The following is a 12,499-nucleotide window of genomic DNA, read 5'->3' as shown; positions in this document are numbered from 1 at the left end:
ACAGTCCCAAACTGACTTATAGGTAAATATTATTAAAATACTAGGGAACAGAAGATACTGATTTTCATCAATGTCAGATTATATAACAAAATTTATAGCTACCACCTTATAAAATAAAACTTACAAAATTGATTGAGAAGGAAAATGGCAGATAGGAGACAGGACTAACATGAAGCTCCCACTTGGACAAACAGAACAGAGTGTGGAGACTCACATCATGAACTTTGGCTCCAAGAACCACTGCAGGAATATACCGGGAAAACTAAAAGAGTTCACAGAGCCTTTAAAAGAAGTAGCTTGCCTCTGTAAACTCTGTGAGTCTGCTGAAAATCTGTGAGTCACCAAAGTGTGAGAGAGGGAAAAAGTCTGTCTCCAAACACATATCCCCACTGGGGAACCTGAAAATTCAGATCACAGGAGAAGAATTTAACATTACCTAGAGCTGAAATGAATTTAGGGAGCCAACTGAAATATGAAAGTAGAAGAAGCAGTGGGAAGAGGTCTGTAGGCACTCTCGGTCCCCAGCTCAAGGCCTGGAAAATCTTCCTGACGTTATCTCACAGAAGTCCTTGTGGAAGGCAGTCAGTGAAATTAGAAAAAAGGTCACAGGATGAAAGATACTTCTAGCAAAATTTTGTAATGACTTTGACTCAGCATGAATTTTCCTGAGTAGAATCAGGGGATGGGGGTGTGAAAATGGGAAGTGCAGATACAAGCACAGAAGCTGCAGTCAAGGTTGCCAGCAGGCAGAGAGGGGCAACCCCTAAAAACCTGCTTGCTTTTTCAGCAGGAAGGCTTGTAACCTGGGGAAATATCTCAGCCCTGCATGTTGGCTGACTGGATATAAACTTGGTGCTGTTGGCTGGGTATAGTGGGAGTGAGACTGGACTTGATGGCTGCATGGGGGCTGGGTGAGGCCTGTCATTGATGACTTTTTTCCACTTTCCTGGCGACCTGTATGGTACAGTAGAGGCATACATAATCCTCCCTTGTACCATAACTCCATTGACCTGAGAACCATCTGTGATGGTTAATATGGAGTGACAACTTGATTGGATTGAAGAATGCAAAGTATTCTCCCTAGGTGTGTCTGTGAGAGTGTTGTAAAAACTCTCTTTTTACAGTAAATTTTCCATTTGAGTCAATGGAAAGAAAGAGGCAGACCCACCCTCAATCTGGGTGAGAACCATCTACTCAGCTACCAGAGCAGCTAGAATGAAGCAGGCAGAAGAATGTGGAAAGACTAGACTTGCTGAGTCTTACTTACAGCTTTCATCTTTTTTTTTTTTTTTTCCGTGCTGGATGCTTTCTGCCTTCAAACATTGGACTCCAAATTCTTGAGCTTTGGGACACTTAGATTTACACCAGTGGTTTACCAGGGGCTGTCAGGCCTTCAGCCACAGACTGAAGGCTACACGGGTGGATTCTTTACTTTTGAGGTTTTGGGACTTGGACTGGCTTCCTTGCTCCTCAGCTTGCAGCCAGCCTATTGCTGGACTTCAATTTGTGATCGTGTGAGTCCATACTCCTTAAAAAGCTCCCCTTTATATATACATCTATCCTACTAGTTCTGTCCCTCTAGAGAATCTTAACTAATAAACCACCCTTTCATCCCCTACAGTGACTGCAGCAAGCCCTTCCCAAGGAGAGTCTGAGCTCAGATTCACCTGACTCTGCTCCCACCTCATGGTTTTTCTCCACTCGCCCTGGTAGCCTAAGGCAAAAGACAAAATCTTGTGGGAGCTCTATGGTCCTGCCCGTTGCCTGAGAAACCTCAATACTTATTCAGGCCAACATAGGGCAAGCTTGTACTTCCCTTCTACTACTGCAGCTGCTGCTCTCTTGAAAGTTCTACAGTCTGGCTGAAGGTCAACCAATGCAAGCCATGCAACAACTCATAACAGAACAACACTGCTCCAAAGCAAGAGGAGACAACAGCTAATTCCACTGCTTGCAACATCCTGGCTAACCAGAGTTTCTGAGTCTATCTATGTGATGACTTCGTGGCTAGCATAACTAGCATTTGAGAAAACCAGTGCACTAGACAAAACTATAATCAGGGACACTCACAGAGTCCACTTTACTCCCCTGCCATCCCCATCACAGCAGGTGCTGGTATCCACAACTGCCAGAACTGAAGACGGATCACATCATGGGACACTTTGAAGACATTGCCTAGCACCAGGGTAGACCACTGGATGGCTAGACCAAAAGGGAAATAACAGTTGCTGCAATCTGGCTCTCAGGAAGCCCCATCCCTAGTGGAAAGAGGAGAACACCAGATAAAGGGATCACCTTGTGATACAAAAAATCTGAGCAGCGGCCCTTGAGTACCAGAACTTTTCACTGAAACAGTCTACCCAAATGAAAAGGAACCAGGAAACTAATTCTGGTAATACGACAAAACAAGGTTCTACAACACCACCAAAAGATCACATTACCTATTCAGCAATGGATCCAAACCAAGAAGAAATCTCTTGTTGTGGGAAGTCAGTGACCCCGAAGTGAGGGACCAGCTGAAGCCGCAGCAGAAGAACATAAATTGTGAAGATTTCATGGACATTTATTAGTTCCCCAAATTAATACTTTTATAATTTCTTATGCCTGTCTTTACTGCAGTCTCTGAACATAAATTGTGAAGATTTCATGGACATTTATTAGTTCCCCAAATTAATACTTTTATAATTTCTTATGCCTGTCTTTACTGCAATTTCTGAACATAAATTTGAAGATTTCATAGACACTTATCACTTTCCCAATCAATACCCTTGTGATTTCCTATGCCTGTCTTCAATCTCTTAATCCCATCATCTTCATAAGCTGAGGAGGATGTATGTGCCTCAGGACCCTGTGATGATTGCGTTAACTGCACAAATTGTTTGTAGAGCATGTGTTTGAACAATATGAAATATGGCACCTTGAAAAAAGAACAGGATAACAACAATGTTCAGGGAACAAGAGAGATAAGACTTTGGAGTCTGATTGCCAGTGAGCCGGATGGAACAGAGCCATATTTCTCTTCCTTCAAAGGCAAATAGGAGAAATATCACTGAATTCTTTTTCTCAGCAAGGAACATCCCTGAGAAAGAGAATGTGCCCATGAGGGTAGGCCTATGAACCGCCCCTGTGGGAGTGGCATCTTTTAAGGTTGAAGTCAAAGGGATGAAATAAGCCCTGGTCTCCTGTAGCGCTCCCAGGCTTATTAGGATGAGGAAATTCCCGCCTAATAAATTTCTGTCAGACAGGTTGTCTGCTCTCAAACCCTGTCTCCTGATAAGATGTTATCAATAAAAATGATTGCCCAAAACTTCATTAGCAGTTTTAATTTTGTCCCATCCTGTGGATTACCTTGTGAAGCATGTGATCTCTGTGACCCACACCCTATTCGTGCATTCCCTCCCCTTTTGAAAATCGCTAATAAAAATTTGCTGGTTTTACAGCTTGGGGAGCATCACGGAACCTGCTGACATGTGATGTCTCCCCCAGACACCCAGCTTTAAAATTTCTCTCTTTTGTACTCTTTCTCTTTATTTCTCAAACCAGCTGAGATGCTTAGGGAATAGAAAATAACTCACGTTAACTATCGGGGGTGGGTTCTCCCGATAATCTCTGAATTCCCAAAATAATTCAGAAATTTGATTATTAAGTTACTCGAAGAGGTACCAGAGAAAGGAGAAAACCAACTTAAATAAATTTTTAAAAAACATGATATAGATTTTTTAAAAGTCTCCAGAAAAATAGAGTATAAAAAAATCCAAACTTCTGGAAATAAAAGATAAGCTTAGAGAAATGCAAAATACACTGGAAAGTTTCAACAGTAGACTAGAAGAAGTAGAAGAAGAACTTCAGAGCTCAAAGACAAGGCTTTCAAATTAACCTAACCCAACTAAGACACAACAAAAATAAAAATAAAGACTTCAAAAAATTTGGAATTCTGTTAAACAATCAAACATAAGAATAATTGATGTTTCTGAGGAAGAAGAGAAATCTAAAAGTTTAAAAAACATGTTTTGGGGAATAGTTGAGGAAAGCTTCCCTGGCCTTGCTATAGATCTAGACATCCAAATACAAAAATCTCAAAGAATACCAAAGAAATTATTCATAAAAATCTCATCACCTAGACACATGGCTGTCAGGTTATCTAAAGTCAAGACAAAGTAAAGGATCTGAAGAGATGTGAGACAAAAGGATCAGGTAGCCTATAATGGAAAATCTATCAAATTAACAGCAGATTTCCCAGCAGAGATCCTACAAGCCAGAAGGGTTTGGGTTTCTATTTTTAGCCTCCTTAAACAAAATAATTGTTAGCCAAAACTTTTGTATCTAGGGAAACTAAGTCTCATAAATTAAGGAGAGATAAAGTCTTTTTCAGACAAACAAATGCTGAGAGAATTTGACACTACCAAGTCAGCACTACAAAAAATGCTAAAAGGAGTTCTAAATCTCAAAGCTAAACCTCAGAACACACCAAAATAGAATCGCTACAAAACACTGCTGAAAAAAAAATCATCAATGACACAAACAAATAGAAACATATTTCCTGCTCATGGATGAGTAGAATCAAAATTGTAAAAATTACCACACTGCCAAAAGCAATCTACAAATTCTATGCAATTCCCAGCAAAATGTCATTATCACCTTTCACAGAACTTAAAAAAAAAATCCTAAAAGTCATATGGAATTAAAAAGGAGCCCACACAGCCAAAGCAAGACTAAGCAAAAGAACAAATCTGGTGGTATCACATTACCTGACTTCAAACTATACTACAAGGCTATAGTTACCAAAACATTGTACTGGTATAAAAATAGGCATGTCAACGAATGGAAAAAAGTAGAGAACCCAGAAATGAAGCCAAATTCTTACAGTCAACTGATCTGTGACAACGCAAACAAAAACATAAACTGGGGAAAAGACAAGCACTTCATCAAATGGTGCTGAGATAACCAGCAAGCCACATGTGGAAGAATATGTATTGTCCCTTGCAGGCTCCTTCAACCGATACCTGTTCCTTTAAATTATGTTAGCCAAAGCCACTTGAAAAACTTTCCTCGGCCTGCGAATGTTCAAGTTAGGTGAAGCAATGGGAAGCCTTTGCCCTCATCCTTGTCAGAGGCTTTAAACAGATTAAACCCACAACCAGAATTCTTTAAGAATATGTTCCATTTTTCTCCTTCTGGCACAAGGACTGTTGTTCTCATGGCTGCTACTCATTTGGAGTACAGGGGATGACAGGTGGCCAATTTAAAATGCTACAATAGTATTATCTTATGACAAAGTAACCACTTTGTTCTCCACCAAGACTTCACCTGGTTATTGTAAGTTTTTGACTAAACTATAGGGTTCCTAAAAGTTGATTTTGATAGTTTTTGTTAGCTTATTGGTTGCTTTTGGAGAGGGATACAGACTTGCAGTTTTCTATTCTATTTTCAGGGATATCCACAGTTTTTTTAATTAGTGAATTTTTTTTTTTTTTTTTTGAGATGGAGTCTTGCTCTGTCGCCCAGGCAGGCTGGAGTGCAGTGGCGTGATCTTGACTCACTGCAACCTCCGCCTCCCAGGTTCAAGCGATTCTCCTGCCTCGATCTCCTAAGTAGCTGGCACTGCAGGCGTGTGCCACCATACCCAGCTATTTTTTTATTTTTTTTGTATTTTTAGTAGAGATGGGGTTTCACTGTGTTAACCAGGCTGGTCTCGATCTCCTGACCTCGTGATCTGCCTGCCTCGGCCTCCCAAAGTGGTAGGATTACAAGCATAAGCCACCATGCTCAGCCTAATTAGTGATCTGATTAAGATTTCCAAGAAAGTCAACTATATATTTAAGACTATTTCTAAGATAAGACAGTAGTGAAAAACATTAGTACAACAACCTCCAGCCTGTTCCAATGATCCATCGTGACAGTTTTCTTTTTAAATAATTACATTCCTCATTTAATTAGTGCTATTTTAAAATTTAATTAAAATGCCGAAGTTTGGAGGGAAAGAGTAGGTAAATTAGAATAAGCATATCTTTTTCAAAAGTATCATTTATTCCTTTTCTCCATTTCTACCACTTTTATGTATGTCTACCTATACAGATTGTCTTCCTTTTCTTTTTGGTAATGATTTCATTTCTTTTCATGGTTAATTTTGTGAACTTCTTTCTAAACTCTGCCTTTATATTTTCTTCCAAAATCACTGCGATTCTATCAAAAGGGACCAGGGATAACATTTTTCTCTAGGCTGATTGATGATAAGTGTTAATAATACTGGTGATTCAATTCTGTCATCACTTAGGTTTTCGAGCATACATAGCTTAGGGCAGCATCATAGAGGAGAGAATAACTCAGGAAACAGAAAGTACAAAATGAGCTTGATTTTTTCTAAATCTCCTGATATTCCATACTCATAAATCATATATGGCAATTCCTTCTGGGTCCTTGAGTATAATTTAACACAATTTGGGGGCATCTTTTCTGCTGGAATTCTCCCCTTTAATCAGACAAAATCCTGAGGAAATGTAGTCATGGGGACACACAACAGAAGGGAAGCTCATCTTTCTGATTATATGGTCCCTCATGTATAAATACATGCCCGATCTCTTGATTGCCACTTATTTTATTTATTTCTCAGAACATTATATATTACATCAGAATTGAGAATTGGTCTCTTATTTGTAGTTTAAGAAAAAGTGAGCCCCAAGAATATCATATCGAGTCTCATAATTACAAGCCACAGAGTTTACATATCCATGATATTTTTCCAATATAAGTAATTTTTGTAGACAGTTGATAAATGGTATCTTTATTTAGATTTACTGAAGGAAAGAAAGAGGTATATAAAAGCAACTATAATGTGCAGAGCAAATTGAGGAGCAGGGTATCTTCATTTTTCTGAGAACAAAACCTAACTATGTAAATCAAAGTCACCACTGCTTTTTAGCAATTTAAGAGGCATATATCCACAAAAGAGAACCCAGCTCAACTAAACCAGGGTTACTCAAACTGTGCTCACTTAAAAACTAATGTAATAATAGAATCTAGCCATTAGTGCCACCACTATCAATAATCATCTGGAAGGGGCAAAGCATGCACTTAATAATTTTCCTGCTACTGAAGTGATTTTAGAAACTAAAATCCCTAAGTATATATGCTTCTCTCAGCAGAAATGCACCAAACAATCCTCTTAGGTTGGATCTACAAATTACTTGGGAAAAGTTTTGCTACCCTAGTTACTTTATCAAATATTCCACATTTGTCCCCCAAGCAAGATCTAACTCAAATTTCACCTTGTGTGTGACAGCACCAGCTACAACAAGCCACAAGGATCTCTCTCTTTTCCAGTTACTTTACACTCTGATGAGTCCTACTCAATTTAGGAGTCCCCACAAACTGTCTTCATTTATTCTTCATTTTTACTATCTGTGCAAGTCTTGTTTCCTGAATCAGATCACAAGCTGGAAATGTTTCCTAGTTCTGTTATATCGCCCAAAGAATCTAAAAATGATTAAGCAATTTATAGACACTTAAAAATCCCCTGCTTATTTATTAATATTAAAACTGACTTTGGAAACTTAGACAACATAGCTGTCAGGCAAGTAAAACACCTTCCTTAGGTGAAGAATGTGTTACATTGTTGGAGTTGTAGGCCCTATGGGAAATAAATCCAGCTAATCATAGCTATCTGTTTTAGCTGTTCTCCACCTTGGCTCTATACTGGAAAGCAGTTCGGAAGCTTTAAAAAGTTTTGATGACTAGAATCTCTCCTCCAGAGATTCTAATTTGTCTGATGTGCATTCTGAGCATTGGAATTTTAAAAAAATGTCTTATATGATTCTAATATGCAGCTAAAGTTGAGGAACTCCAGTCTATAGCAATATGGTCTTTAACATTCTCTGAAATATCTACTGTTTTTGTAACTGGAATTGTTTATCCATAAACAAAACTCTAGCATAGAGGAAATATTATTTGCTGTTATATATTTTCTGTGAAAAACAGAATGAAACTACAATATATAAAAAAAAACTGTGCAAGGCCAAATCTCTCCTAAGGAAAATAATAAAGATCCATAATCTTTATCTAGGGAAGGGAAATTGTTTCAAACACGTTCCTTCTGACTTACCCTTCTTATTCAGGACTTAGTTAATTTCAGATCATTTGTAAAAAAAAAAAAAAAAAAAAGTATGTCAGTTTTCCAAATGGTCACTCTCCATAAGCTCTCTGATTTTCCAACCACTAGAAATTTTGAAGTGAATAGCTAAAGATTTTTACTAAGGGTACATTCTCTATGTCTTTTGCTCCAGTGAACTCTGCTCTGAAAGCCTTTGCTATGATTTGAATGTTTCTGTCCCTTCAAGATTCATGTGGAAACTTAATCCTCAATGCAACAGTATTAGAAGTGGGGCAGGGCGTGGTTTAGGAGATAGTGGATTAGTTAGTACCCATATAAAAACGTTTCAGAAAGTGTGTTAATCCCTTTTGCCCTTTTTGCCCTTCTACCACATGATAAGACAGGAAGAAGCATATCTTGGAAGCAGAGAGTGAGTCTTCACCAGATATTGAGTCTTCTCGTGCCTTGATCTTGCACTTTCTAGCCTCCAGATCTGTGAAAAATAAACTTCTTTTATTTATAAATTACCCAGCGTAAAACATTTTATTATACCAGCCCCGACAGACTAAGACAGTTATCATATTAGGAAAATGTAATATAAATTGAAATTCAGTTTAAAATAATTGAATATGAAATCTGGGTGATATTTTTATCAAGATTCTTTAACTTCTGGAAATGAGAAAATTGATAAATTAGCTGCTTTATAGAGAAGCATAGTAGAGTAGCAAGAACCAACCCTCTAATAGTGTGATAGAACTGGTTTAAACCTAAATTCTAACATCCTTTTAAATTTATTTATTTAAAGAAAATTCTAGAGTTTTTCCCAACAGCTTTTAAATTAAAAGATGGAAATGTTAAATTACTCAACTGCAAAATATCTGTTGCTTTTCTTGTAAAATGAGTATGATAATTCCTACATTGTTGAGTTATAGAGAATATAAATGAGATGATTTGTGCAATGGCTTCTAGCACCTTGCTTACCCCATAGTTGTTTCTCAATAATGTTAAAAGGGACGAGAAGAAAATGAATCTACTTACTTTAAAGATTAAGAAAATGGTGCCTAAATGGATACACTAACTTATTTGAACTAATTTAGTGAGTTAAAGTGTACTTCCCTATATGAAAATCTTCTTTCAAAAATTTTATTTCTAGGCTTAGGTGAGCTGCTTATTACTCACATTTGTGAAGGATCTGCCATGGATGTCTATATACATTTGTACCTGCTTGTCATTAGGTTAGAATTAAAACAATAACCACAAAGTTAATGCAGTTTTTTTCCCTTTCTCTCCTGAGAGAGGCTGCCTAAGTTTTTAATGTTTTAAAAAGAAATTTCATTCCTAATTGATCTTCTTAAACGTGGTATTAAATGAAAATTTAAGTGTTTTTCCTAATATCCTCTTTTTCAATAAAAGTAAATGACCTTTCCTTGTTATTTATCCATATACACATGCTAGATACACTACCATGAGAATGTATAGAAGGGACACACTGTTTTATTTTTTTTCTTTTTTTCTTTCTTTAGATTTCTTATTGCTTTGTTATTCTAATACTTTCTAGATCCCTTACTCTTAAAAACTGTTCATTTCATGACTGTAAAATGGATAAAAGAGGCAAGAGAGGGATGTCTGCTATGATCACTGTTGAATGCTGGAATAAAATTACAAGAAAAATCAATAAGACAAAAATACAAGAAATGAGATACTAATATAAGAAGAGAATCCGGTATAGAGAATGAATGAGACAATGCAAGAAGAAAAGGAAAATGAATAAAAAACACACAGTGAAAGAAGAAATTAAACTTTTTGAGATTAAATGATTATCTACCCCGCACACCCAAAACAATAATCTGAACATGTGTAGAATATAGAAGATGAATTTTCGAGGTAGCTGCATGCAATTATCAACAGCTTTCCATATACAGATAATTGCAAATTAAATAATGGGTGCAAAAATATTCATAATAGTAACAGAATATAAAGGATATAAACTAATACAAACTTTAAAATATTTAAGAAAAATATACCAAAAGACACAAAAGATTTGAAAATTTTACATGTTTATGATGTACTTTTAGCATCCATAAATTTAAGTCACAATTTGAACTATACCCAAGCAGCCCCAATCCATTGCACATAATAGACTAGGAAATAAAATTAATTTTATCTATTGGATCAAGGTACCCTAAAGCCAGTGTTTTTATCCTAATATGGCTATAGTGTTGTCTACTCATAACTGCATGTGGGTTTTAATTTCTTTTCTTTTTTTTGAGACGGAGTCTCACTCTTATCGCTCTAGCTGGAGTGCAATGGCACGACCTCAGTTCACTGCAACCTCTGCCTGCTGGATTCAAATGATTCTCCTGCCTCAGCCTCCTGAGTAGCTGGGATTACAGGCGCCCACCATCGTGCCCGGCTCATTTATTTTTTTTTTGTACTTAATAGAGATGGGGTTTCACTATGTTGGCCAGGCTGGTCTCAAATTCCTGACCTCAGGTGATCCACCCACCTCGGCCTCCCAAAGTGCCGGGATTACAGGCGTGAGCCACCACGCCCGGCCAATTTTTTTTCTTTTTAACCACTCTTCAAAGGCAGTCAAAGTGAGCTTACAATGTAATCAATATTTTAAAAAATATCTTTAGGTCAGGCATGGTGGCTCACACCTGTAATCCCAGCCCTTTGGTAGGCCGAGGCAGGTAGATCACCAGGTCAAGAGATTGAGACCATCCTGGCCAACATGGTGAAATCCTGTCTCTAGTAAAAGCACAGAAGTTGGCCGGGTGTGGTGGTGCCTGCCTGTAGTCCCAGCTAGTCAGTAGGCTGAGGCAGGAGAACTGCTTGAAATTGGCAGGCGAAGGTTGCAGTGAATTGAAACATGCCACTGCACTCCAGCTTGGTGACAGAGAAAGACTTCGTCTCAAAGAAAAAAAAAAAAAATACATATTATATATATATATATATATCAATAGTATCTCATTACATTTAGGATAAAATTCAAATTGCTTACAGTGACCTACAAGGTCCTATGTAAATTTTCCTCCTTCTCTGGTTGATAACATAGGCCCAGCCCTCTTTTTATTTCTCATACATGCCAAGCCAAGCTTTTTTTCTGTCGTAGAGCTTTACTTCAACCTGGAAAATCTCCCCAGGTCTGAATTTTAAAATGCCACCTTCCAACCATCTAAAGTAGCCTCTAGTTTTTCTCCAAAATATCATGTTTTACTTTACTATAATATTTCTCACTACTTGATTTTTTCATTCTTTGTTTATTGCCTGTCTTCCTATAATAAAATACAAACTCTTTGAGACAGGTGATTTTATCTATTTCATTACTATTACATTCCTAGAGTCTCAAACAGTGTCTGGCATGTTGTGGCTGGAGAACAAATAATTGTACATAAATTTATATATAAATGATACTTTGGTCATTTGATTAATTTTTTAATTATTAGAATAATGTTAACATTAATATTTTATATATAAATATTTGACTATTTTTAAAAGATCAGAGAGACTCCTACAAGAATAAATACTAGCACAAAAGATGCATGTATCTGAAGACTGTAGAAATGTGCTAAAAACTTATTTTAGAAAGACTTTAATAATTTTGACTTTTATAAGCAATATATGAGAATTTGCATCTCTTTGCCTTTTCAACAATATTACCATGTATTAGTTCATGATAATTTGATAGGCAAAAGGTTTATTATTGCTATTTTAATTTGAAACTATTTGAAAACTTAAAAGATTAAACCTGTTTTTATTACACTTATGCTTCATATAATTTTAATATAGTTTGATGAGTCATTTGTTCATATCCTTTATCCACTGTTTTTCTACTTAGGATACATTGTTGTAGTAACTAAAGAATGTATAGAATCTAGAATTTACAGCTAGACTGCTTGGGTTTCAAATTCCAACACTATGAGTCTTGAACAAGCTATTTGTGCCTTTTATGCCTTCATTTATCCATATGCAAAACTATGCTAATAATAGTAGCTATTTCATAGGCTTGCAATGATAATTAAATGAATCAATACAGGTTGTAAAATATAAAGCACTACCAGGCACATAGTAAATACAAAAAAAAATTCCATTATTTTTATTATTATTTAGATATAAAGATCTCTTAAAAATCAAAACAAACCTTTATCAAATTATTGAATATAGTTTCCCAGTCACTCAGTTTGTTATTTGCTATTTAATTTGACTTATATAATTTTTCATATATTGACATGAAAGTTATATCATTTTCTGATACAACATGGTAGACTCATCATTTATGTTTGTTTTCTTTTCCTACTGAAGAACCATTGAAATTAGAGAAAACATGTATGTCTATAGGAATGAAGAGATGGGCGGAGCAAGATGGCCGAATAGGAACAGCTGCAGTCTCCAACTCCCAGCGCGAAGGAC

This window comes from Colobus angolensis, unplaced genomic scaffold (genome assembly GCF_000951035.1).
Source record: "Colobus angolensis palliatus isolate OR3802 unplaced genomic scaffold, Cang.pa_1.0 Scaffold646, whole genome shotgun sequence".
NCBI lineage: Eukaryota > Metazoa > Chordata > Mammalia > Primates > Cercopithecidae > Colobus > Colobus angolensis.
The sequence above is the reverse complement of the archived record's forward strand: the minus strand, read 5'-3'. Positions refer to the sequence as shown.